The sequence below is a fragment of the Phyllostomus discolor genome, chromosome 9 (genome assembly GCF_004126475.2).
Source record: "Phyllostomus discolor isolate MPI-MPIP mPhyDis1 chromosome 9, mPhyDis1.pri.v3, whole genome shotgun sequence".
NCBI lineage: Eukaryota > Metazoa > Chordata > Mammalia > Chiroptera > Phyllostomidae > Phyllostomus > Phyllostomus discolor.
The window spans coordinates 80,044,860-80,056,236 of record NC_040911.2 but is presented as its reverse complement, the minus strand read 5'-3'; the positions used below and the strand labels follow the sequence as shown (position 1 = coordinate 80,056,236).

Here is an 11,377-nt window from a genome sequence, read left to right as displayed (position 1 = left end):
AGCCTCCTCCTTATCCATCTTCCTGGCCAGTGACTGATATAAGAAAATGTGTTTTTTCCCTAGAACAATTCGTATATGATACTCACATAAGAATACTGAAATATCTCTATTTTTCTTCCTACCCAATCCTTACAGAATTCAGCAACTCTTTATGAGTATTATTTTTTTTGGCAATCTGTTCGTTTGCATAAACCCAGTAAGAAACTGTTCTCTTTATAATAGCACCAGTTTCCAAATGTGGTTTTATTAACCAAGTTTTTGTCTGGAGTGTCATAATCAAAAGAGTCATGCCTGGACTCTGGATGTCACCAAAAAGCTTTAAGAAATTAAGATTGACTTTTGAAGCAAATAAGAGCCCCTTGGAGAAATGGCCTGGTTCCTTGCTTGGTCACATGCTTCATAGTTGTCTTTCCAGGTAAGGAACAAAGGTTGCTTTCCTAAGAAATGGCAATGAAGGAAGCTCACGACATTATGGGGACCTCAAGAACTTGAGGAATCCACCCAAACTTATAGGTATTTCAGACAAAGACATATGGCAATTATGTGCCTTGGTTTCTTTGCCCTGAGAGGCTCATTAAAGCTCAATCTGAAGGTTCCTTGTAAAATTCCAGCAAAGCAGATTTAAAAGAGCCTATATATATATACAGCCCTGGGTGGTGTAGCTCAGCAGATTGATTGCAGGCCTGCAAACCAAAGGGTCGCTGATTCGATTCTCAGTCAGGGCACATGCCTGGCTTGCAGGCCAGGCTCCCAGTAGGGAGGCGCAAGAGAGACAACCACACACGGATGTTTGTCTCCCTCTTTTTCTTTCCCTTCCCCTCTGTCTAAAAATAAAGAAATAAAATCTTTTGAAAATTAAAAAAAATAAAAGAGCCTATATGATCAATTACTATTCTGATGGTGTTCATTAAAATAATCAGGCCAAGTTGAAACTGGACTCATAAGCAGTCTCTTTAACAAAATGAGGGTGATTTGGGGAGAGAAAATGTGTTTCAATGGAAATCACAATGTCCAATGGTCACCTACAAACTGATTGAATCTTAGTTTTTCTAGTTTTCTTTTAAGCTAATGTTTCATTTTTTGCCCTCACCCTTTGATTTGGAATCTGAGAACTACTGATGCACTGTCAGCCATACAGAATTTACCTAGTACTTTGCCTCTCTCTTTGGGGGATTTTAAGGCCAATATCTGGTCTTAGTTTTCCTGGCTAATTCCCTTCCTAGGATCTATAGCAGCTTTTTTCTTTATTCTTGTTTTTAGGTCATGTCTCCTCAACTGTCTCATATCCTTCATTCAACAGAGCACCTAGGCTCTGGGAGATTCCCTCCACAAATGACCTCTGGCCACAGCTCTCACTTTTTGGGCTGCCCAATTCCACACTCTTCTCCTTAATGACCCATACTTAGACCCACAGGCAGGGGCAGGTCTACCTGAAGTAGTTACAGAAGAAGAGATCTTTGTCCCTGCTCCCCAGAACCAGAACCAGCTCAGGTCATTAAGAATTAAGCCATTTTAAAACCAGAGCAGGAGAATGAAAGGACAAAGCCAGCACCATTTGCTTACGTGACACCACTTGCCTAGCAGGCCTATGACCTCGTTAAACGTGATTGCGGTTTTACTCTTCTGAGTTTATGTCCTCAGGACTAGAAATTACTGGAAAGCAAGAATAGAACTAACCTCGCCCTACAGCCCCAGGCAGAAGACAACATTGGAACAAACTGCAGCCTCTGGTTACCACATTCCAACAACCCAGAGGCACAAGAAGCAACCCCCTCCCACCCTATTTAATCCGATTATAATCCAATAAAAGCTCAAAACCCCCATCCCTCAGTGCTGGTGTATCTCTCCAAGCCATGCTCCTCTCCTTTCTTAGAGAGTAAATTAAAACTTTACTCTCTACCCCACCCCCCAAATATTTATCTTACAGGGTTATAGGGAGAATGAAATGTACTAATACATTAGGACAGTGCCTAACTCAAAATAAGCACTACAGATATGTTAGCTCATATCTTTGTTTGTGTGGTATGGTATTCAGTCTCCAAGATGATCCACGGGGATCCCTGCCTCCTGATATTCTAGCCCCAGTTGCAGTCTCCTCTCACACTGAATGGGGTCAGGGGTGACTTGTGTAACAGACAATAGAAATGATGATGAAAGGCCTTTGCAGCTTAGCTTGTGTTATCTTTGTTTTTGTTTTTCCAAAATGTAAGAGAAAGTTTACTTAGAAAGTTACTGAGGTAGTAGATGGGGTCCTTGGAGTTTAAGAGATAGAAAGGCAGGGGTAATGCACCTGGGGGTAAGAAAAGGGGGACTGGAAAGACATGGGTGTGCCCCCTAGAGGGAGAACACTTGTGTCATCTTTGATTACTCACTCTGGAGGAAGCCAGCTGTCCTGTCCTGAGGAACTGAGAATAGCCTTGTGATTCTGGAAAGTGGATCTTCCAGCTACGTCAAGATGTCAGATGACTACAGCCCCACCCCTACCTTTGTCTTGACTGCAAGGTCTTAAGGGACTGGGGTTAATAGGGTAACTCAAGATTAAAGATTTTAGCCTTGGTTGATAGGGTTAAGTGATTAATGCGGGTGAAAAGCTATTATTCTAGGAACTGGAATGAAGACCACAAGCAATTCAACTTGTGTGCCCCAGGGGATCTGCAAGCAGAGGGAGATGGTATCTGAGCCCTTGTGTTCCATCGAGGAAACTGTGAGGCAGATAAAGAATTGTTGACCAACAGATAAAGAACTACTAGGAAAATCCCTGTGTGACTGCAACTTTTATGCAATTAACCTTTTCCCCAATCCCCTTACCTACCCTTTCTTCTCCTTATTAAAAGGTCAGCTTAAAATGAGATGTTAAGAAGTTTTTTAGCCTACCCTCTTCTCAGATTCCTGGCATCTGAATAAAGGACCTATAAAGATTCAATCCTTGTCTCTACTTACTGGTTCTAGTAGTGACAGACAGCACGAACCAACTTTTTCCTGTTAGATAGATTTGCATTTCTTGCCATTTTATTTTCATGGTTTTGATCTTCTTTTTCTTAAATAAGTCCTTTTAACCTTTCATACAATAATGGTTTGATGATTATGGACTTCTTTAGTTTTTTCTTATCTGGGAAACTCTTGATCTTCCCTTTTATACTTTTTTCTATTTTTTAAAATATATTTTATTGATTACACTATTACAGTTGTCCCATTCCCCCCCCATCATTCCCCTCCACCTTGCACCTACCTCCCACTCACATTTCCCCCCTTAGTTCATGTCCATGGGTCGTACATATACGATCTTTGGTTTCTACATTTCCTGTACTATTCTTAACTTCCCCCTGCATATTTTGTACCTACCAATTATGCTTCTTATTCCCTGTATCTTTTCTCCCATTCTCCCCCTCCCCCCCCCCGACTCATAACCCTCCATGTGATCTCTATTTCTGTGATTCTGTTTCTCTTCTAGTTGTTTGCTTAGTTTGTTTTTGTTTTTTAGGTTCAATTCTTGATAGCTATGAGTTTGTTGTCATCTTACTGTTCATAGTTTTTGATCTTCTTCTTTTCCTTATATAAGTCGCTAACATTTCATATAAGAGCTTGGTGATGATGAACTCCTTTAACTTGACCTTATCTGGGAAGCACCTTACCTGCCCTTCCCTTCTAAATGATAGCTTTGCTGGAGAGGGTAATCTTGGATGTAGGTCCTTGCTTTTCATAACTTAGAATACTTCTTTCCAGCCCCTTCCTGCCTGCAAGATTTCTTTGGAGAAATCAGCTCATAGTCTTATGGGAACTTCTTTGTAGGTAACTGTCTTTTTTTCTTTTCCTGCTTTTAAGATTCTCTCCTCATCTTTAACCTTGGGTAATGTAATTATGATGATGCCTTGGTGAGTGTTTCCTTGGGCCCAACTTCTTTGGGAGTCTCTGAGCTTCTTTAACTTCCTAGAAGTCTACTTCCTTTGCCATATTAGGGAAGTTCTCCTTCATTATTCTTTCAAGTAAGTTTTCAATTTCTTGCTCTTCCTCTTCTCCTTCTGGCACCCCTATGATTCAGATATTGTAATGTTTAAAGTTGTCCTGGAGTTTCCTAAGCTTCTCAAATTTTTGAATTCTTCTTTCTTCATGCTGTTCTGGTTGAATATTTGTTTCTTCCTTCTGGTCCAAACCATTGATTTGAGTCCTTGTTTCCTTCCCATCACTGTTGATTCCCTGTGCATTTTCCCTTAATTCACTTTTCATAGCCTTCAGTTTTTCCTCTATTTTGTGACCATACTCAACCAATTCTGTGAACACCCTGATTGCCAGTGTTTTGAATGGTGCATCTAATAAGCTGGCTATCTCTTTGTCACTGAGCTGCAATTTTTCTGAAGCTTTTATCTGTTCTTTCATTTGGGCCATTTTGGGGATTTTTGGTTTTTTGTTTTTTGTCTCAGCATACCTATTATGTAGTAAAAGGGAAAGCCTTAGGTATTTGCCAGGGCAGGACCACCAAAGTCGCTATGTTGTGGCAGTGTATGTGGGAGAGGGGTCCAAAAGGGAACAATGCCACTTGCTGGACTCTCTGCTGGCTTTCAGTTACTTCCTCCACTACCCACAAGCAAATAGGGCCCTTGTGGTGCTGATTCCCGGGTTGGTAGGTTTGTATACGTTCTAGGACCCTGTGGGTGTCTCCAGTGAACTCTCCTGTGAGGCTGGGAGCTTCTCCCACTGCCACAACCCCCACAAGTTTTTCCAGTCAGAGGTTTTGGGGCTTTATTTCCAAGTGCTGGAACCCTGGGTTGCAAGGCCTGTCTTGCTCCCCAGTTTTTCCTCTGTTTATCCACATGCAAATGTGAAATCACCCTCTCTGCCCACCACCACCTTGCCTGGTCCACAAGCCACCACCTTGTCCACCCCAGTCCTCCAGCCACTGCCTTGCCACAAGTCCTCTCCACCCCAGCTGTCCATCTCCGCCCCTCCTACTGGATTGAATGAATGCTTCTTCTTTAAATCTTTGGTTGTTGGACTTCCATACAGTTCGATTTTTCTGGCAGTTCTTGTTGTTTTTTATTTTTAAATTTGTTGTTGTCCTTCTTTTGGTTGTGGGAGGAGGCAAAGTACATCTACCTATGCCTCCATTTTGACCAGAAGTTTGCCCTTTTATTCTAAATGATAGCTTTGCTGGGTAGAGTAATCTTGGCTGTAGGTTCTTGATTTTCATGACTTTGAATATTTCTTGCCAATCCATTCTAGCCTGCAAAGTTTCTTTTGAGAAATCAGCTAACATTCTTACGTGAACTTCCCTGTACATAACTGCTTTTCTCTTGCTGCTTTCTGGACTTGATGTCTATTTCCTCCACCAAATTAGGAAGTTTTCTTTCATTATTTTTTCAAATAGATTTCCAATTTCTTGCTCTTTCTCTTCTTCTTCTGGCACCCCTATGATGAGAATGTTGCAACTCTTGAAATTGTCCTAGAGGCTGCTTATACTATCCTCGTTTTTTAAAATTCTTTTTTCTTCTTGTTTTTCTAATTGGTTGTTTTTTCATTCCTCATGTTCCAAATCATTGGATTTTTTAAAAAGACTTTATTGCCCTGGCTGGCGTAGCTCAGTGGATTGAGTGTGGGCTGTGAATCAAAGTGTTGCAGGTTCAATTCCCAGTCAGGGTACATGCATGGGTTGCAGGCCATGACCTCCAGCAACCACACATTGATGTTTCTCTCTATCTATCTCTCTCCCTTCCCTCTCTATAAATAAATAAAAATCTTTTAAAAAATATATTTTAAAAAGATTTTATTTATTCATTTCTAGAGAAAGGGGAAGAGAAAGAGAATGAGAAGGAGAGAATTATCAATGTGTGTTTGCCTCTCACGCACCCCATAGACCTGGGCCTGCAACCCAGGCATGTGCTCCAACTGGGAATCGAACTGGTGACCCTTTGTTTCACAGACTGCATTCAGCTCAGACAGCACTGAGCTACACCAGCCAGGACCAAATCATTAATTTGATTCTAGGCTTCATCCACTCTAGTGTTGTTTCACAAATAATTCTCATCATATTTTAAGTAAATTTATGATTTTGTGTTGGGCTGCATTCACAGCCATCTAGGGCCACAAGTTGGACACCCCTGGGTTAGAACATCATCCCAATGTGCCAAGGTTGCAGGTTTGATCTCTGGTCAAGGGACATATAAAAATCAACCGATGGGGACCTCCGGCCAAGATGGAGGCATAGGTAGACACACTGTGCCTCCTCGCACAACCAAGATAGGGACAACAACAATTTAGAAACAGAATAACAACCAGAACTGACAGAAAATTGAACTGTATTGAAATTGGACAACCAAGGAGTTAAAATAGACATGTTCATCCAGACTGATAGGAGGGGCGGAGTCGGGTAGCTGGGCGCGGGTGTGGCACAGAGAGCAGAGAGTGTTGGGACTGGGCACATAAGGCATCTCGGGGTGTGCAAGATTGCAGCGGGCGGACCCTGAGCACTCAAGCAGCAGCAGGCAGACCCTGCCTGAAGAGTGGCAACCAGCAGACCCAGCGAGGTGGTGATCATGAAGCAAGGCACTTCACGCAACCCAGGATCCCAGCACTAGGAAATAGAGCCTTGGGACACTGATTGAAAACACCTGTGGGGGTTGAGGCACAGGGAGAGACTCCAGCCTCACAGGAGAGGTCGTTGGAAAGTCCCACAGGGTGCACAAACCCACCCACATGGGAACTGGCACCAGAGGGGCCCAGTTTGCTCGGGGGAAGCAGCAGAAGGGACTGAGGGCTGACAGAGAGCAGAGAAAGCTCCACTGTTCCCTCTCGGCCCCTGCCCACACATACAATGTCATAACCCAGCGACTGGGTGCCCCGCCCTGGTGAACACCTAAGGCTCTGCCCCTCACTTGTAACATGCCAGACCAGACCAAAGGGGTGGGGGGTGGGAGATGGCTCAAACAGAAATGAAAGCCCCTCAACCACTTTTTTAAAGTGACTGAAAGATAGCCAACCTATCAGATGCACAGTTCAAAGCACTGGTGATCAGGATGCTCACAGAATTGCTTGATTTTGGTTGCAAATTACATGAAAAAATAAAGGCTACCTGAGTGAAATGAAGAAAAATACATAGGGAACCACTAGTGATGGAATGGAAGCTGGGTCTCACATCAATGGAGTGGACCAGAAGGAAGATATAAACATACAATCAGAAAAGAATGAAGAAATAAGAATTCAAAAAAAAAATGAGAAGAGGCTTAGGAACCTCCAGGACATCTTTAAACGTTCCAACATCTGAATTATAGGGGTACCAGGAGGAGAAGAGGAAGAGCAACAAGTGGAAAAGTTATTTGAACAAATAATAAAGGAGAACTTCCCCAATCTGGCAAAGAAAATAGATTTCCAGGAAGTCCAGGAAGCTCAGAGAGTCCCAAAGAAGTTGGACCCAAGAAGGAACACACCAAGGCACATCATCATTACATTAGCCAAGGTAAAAATGAAGGAGAGAATCCTAGAAGCAGCAAGAGATAAGGGGACAGTCACCTACAAAAGACTTCTCATCAGACTGTCAGCTGATTTCTCAAAAGAGACCTTACAGGCAAGAAGGGGCTGGAAAGAAGGATTCCAAGTCATGAAAGGCAAGGACCTACATCCAATATTGCTCTATCCAGCAAAACTTTCATTTAGAATGGAAGGGCAGATAAAGTGCTTCTCAGATAAGGTCAAGTTAAAGGAGTTCATTATCACCAAGCCCTTATTATATGAACTGTTAAAGGGATTTATCTAAGAAAAAGAAGATAAAAAAACATGTATAGTAAAATGACAGCAAACTCACAATTATTACCAACCACACCTAAAACAAAAACAAAAAGAAACTAAGCAAACAACTAGAACAGGAATAGAACCATAGAAATGGAGATCACATGGAGGGTTAGCAACAGGGGAGGAGGAGGAGGAGAGAGGGAGAAAAGGTATGGAGAATAAGAAACATAGATGGTAGGTAGAAAATAGACAGGGGGAGGGCAAGAATAGTATGGGAAATGTAGAAGCTAAAGCACTTATGACACATGGACATGAACTAAAAGGGGGGAATGTGGGTGGGAGAGGGTGTGAAGGGTGGAGGGGAATAAAGGGGGGTAATGGGACAAGTGTAATAGCATAATCAATAAAATATATTTTAAAAAATCAACCAATGAATGAATAAATAAGTGGAACAACAAACTGATGTTTCTCTCTCACTCCCTCTTCCTTTTTTTCTTAAAAATCAATTCAAAAAAGATTAATAATTAATACTTGAATAGTTTACACACTGAATTATATGTAACACTTTTATTAGGATTCAATGAAAAAAAATAAAATATTTATACCAATTAACATTTAGAGATATAGTTATAGCTACACAAGGTGTTTCCTTTTTTTTCCTTAATTGTTTTAAAGATTATTTATTTATTTTTAGGAAGAGGTGAAGGGAGGGAGGAAGAGAGGGATAGAAATATCAATGTGTGGTTGCCTCTTGCACACCCCACCCGGGGACCTGGCTTGCAACCCGAGCATGTGCCTTGACTGGTAGTTGAGCTGGCAACCCTTCAGTTCACAGGCCGGTGCTCAGTCCACTGAGCCACACCAGCCAGGATGTTTCTTTCTTTCTTTTTTTTTTAAGTTTTATTTTATTCTTATTTGAGAGAGAAGGGAAGGGACAGAGAGAGAAAGAAACATCAATTGGAGAGAGAAACACCAATCCAGATCAGCCACCTCCTGCACACACCCCAACTGGGGAATGAGCCCACAATCTGTGCATGTGCCCTGACTGGAAATCAAACCCGCAGCCCTTAGGTACAATGCTCCAACCAACTGACCCACACCAGCCAGCATTAAACTTTCTTAAATGTATTTGACCCAAATACTATGTAGTATAGGTTTGACTACAACACCAATGCTTACTGTTCATGTTGTGTTGACATTAATCTATGAATATTTTTAACTTAGCATTTAAATAGCTTTTTATTTATTAATTCCTATTTATTTCAACTAAAGTACAGAGGTGTATGGAAGGGCAGTGGAGAATGAGGTAGGGTTTTTTTAATATGCCTTTTTGCAGTTATGTATAATGATGGCCAATTTTAGTGAAAATTATTTACACATCCCATCATCAAATTCTATGGTCATTCCCTTTAGAAGGCAGCTCTCAGTGAATGATTATAATCATATGGATAGATAAAAGTGGTAAGGTTTTTGTTTTTTAATGAAGAGAATAACTTAATGAGCCCCCATTATCCATCTCTAACATAATTAATTCATGGCCAATTCTGTTTTACATATAGTCTTCCCCCACTGAATTATCGTAAAACAAAGGCCAGATATCATGTCATTGCATCCACAAATTAAGAAATTCTTTTTAAAAATACATTCCCTGTCTCTGTTTTATGTGGTTGAATTTAATATTACTATAATATACTTAAGCTTATTCTGTTGAAAACTGCTGGAGAGCCTCACTGGGCATGAATAACTTAAGCCAGATGCCCAGGAAGAATTGCTCTTCTTTTTTAAGCTCCTCAAGTTTATAACCGAGAGAGAGCGTTGTGTAACACAAATAGACCTTCTAGTGTATCATGCATCCATTTCCATTTGGGCTCTTTCTGAGTCTCCTCAAAGTCATTCCCCTTTTCCAGTTTTATTTTTCTTAGGCCTATTGATTTTTCTTCTGTACTGCTTCTTGAATACCAGGTTCAAACTAGGTTCTATAGTTACCTTGCAGGGGAGATCCCTTGATTACGAAGGTGGTTTTCCCCAGGACGAGGCTTATCCACTGCACTCTGGATGCACTGACCCCTGAAATTTCCCCAATGTGGAAAACTCAACTGCATAATTTGTGGTAGTGAATGCTTTTGTCCTCTTCCCAGCACCAAAACAACAATGACAAAAGCAAGCAAACAAAAAAGAAAGTAATTTTCAGAAATTCATTTTTAATAATCATCTGGTAAGTTTGAAAAATACTGAGGTGGGAGAATTTTAGGTCTGTGAGTCACACAGAGAGACCTCACCCCCAACCAGGCAAGAAAAAAAATCTCTTCATGACTAATAGGTCTCATTAGCATCCTTTGTCCCTCTTCTAATCTCCACTCTCTTCCTCCACCCAAGAAGACATACTCCTCACCTAAGAGTTCACCCATGGGAAAACGTGTAAGACAGTCCTTTCTGCAGATGACCATCCATTTGGACTTTCTTTAAACTTCACAGGAATCTGACTTTCATGTATTAGATACCTAAAACCCCACCTCTCTAAAAACCCTTGATCACTTGTTGTCAATTTATCTTGCCCTAGAGAAAATAGCTTAAAAGGTAGGTATGTCAGTATGGTCATGAAAGGGCAAATGACTTTGGAGCTCAAGCCCTCATGAAACTGTGTGCTTGGGAAAATAAGGGCTCTATTTTAGTCAGTACATGTTAGGTAATGCTACAATAACAAATAATGCTAAAACTGAAGTGGCTCAAAACTATACAAGTTTATTTTTCACCCACATTACATGTACATTGCAATTAGGAAACCTAAATTAATAGGGGATTCCCCATCTGTCACACTGTTGGTCATCACCACAGAGGGAAAGGAAAACAGGATACACACTGACCATTAACTGCTTCTCCCCAGATGTGAGACATGTCACTTCCATTCATATTTCACTAGCATGATCAAGTCACATGGTTATGCCTAACTTTAATGGGAACTGGAATCCTCCCCTATGCCAAGACATGAGGAGAATAGATGGAACAATGTCTGTTAAAGTTTCTATGTATAAGTAGAATAATGCTACTTTTTAATTTGTGGAACTGGGGGACAGGCAGGCAATGAGAGATACTGATTTTCAATGAACTGTTTTTAATAGAGCAGCTAAAGACATTCAAACTGAACTAAAGAAATAAAATGAAAAGTAAACCTGTGATCTGGATACTGTAACCCCCCATTCTCCTTTTCTTTTTATAGTCATAAAAGTGTTTTATTTGACAGTAGAGTTCTTAAATTTTCAATTTTGTTGCCAAAATATTTTATTTATTTATTTATTTACTTATTTATTTATTTTTAATATATTTTATTGATTATGCTATTACAGTTGTCCCATTACTCCCCTTCATTCCCCTCCACCCTGCACACCCTCTCCCACCCACATTCCCCCCCTTTAGTTCATGCCCATGTGTCATAAGTTCTTTAGCTTCTACATTTCCCATACTATTCTTGCCCTCCCCTGTCTATTTTCTACCTACCATCTATGCTACTTATTCTCTGTACCTTTTCCCCCTCTCTCCTCTTCCCACTCCCCTGTTGCTACCCCTCAGTTCTCCTTTTTTTAAAAAAAAAAGATTTTATTTGTTTACTTTTTAGAGAGAGGGGGAAGGAGGGAGAAAGAAAGGGAGAGAGACATCAGTG

General features: G+C 40.9%; 1 non-coding gene across 1 annotated transcript; it reads left to right on the top strand.

Annotated features, from left to right (window-relative positions):
* The first annotated feature begins 9,697 nt into the window (after positions 1-9,697).
* LOC114507193 lies at positions 9,698-9,855 on the top strand. Its single transcript, XR_003685461.1, has one exon. It is a non-coding gene; the product is annotated as a U1 spliceosomal RNA (small nuclear RNA).
* Positions 9,856-11,377: the final 1,522 nt, after the last annotated feature.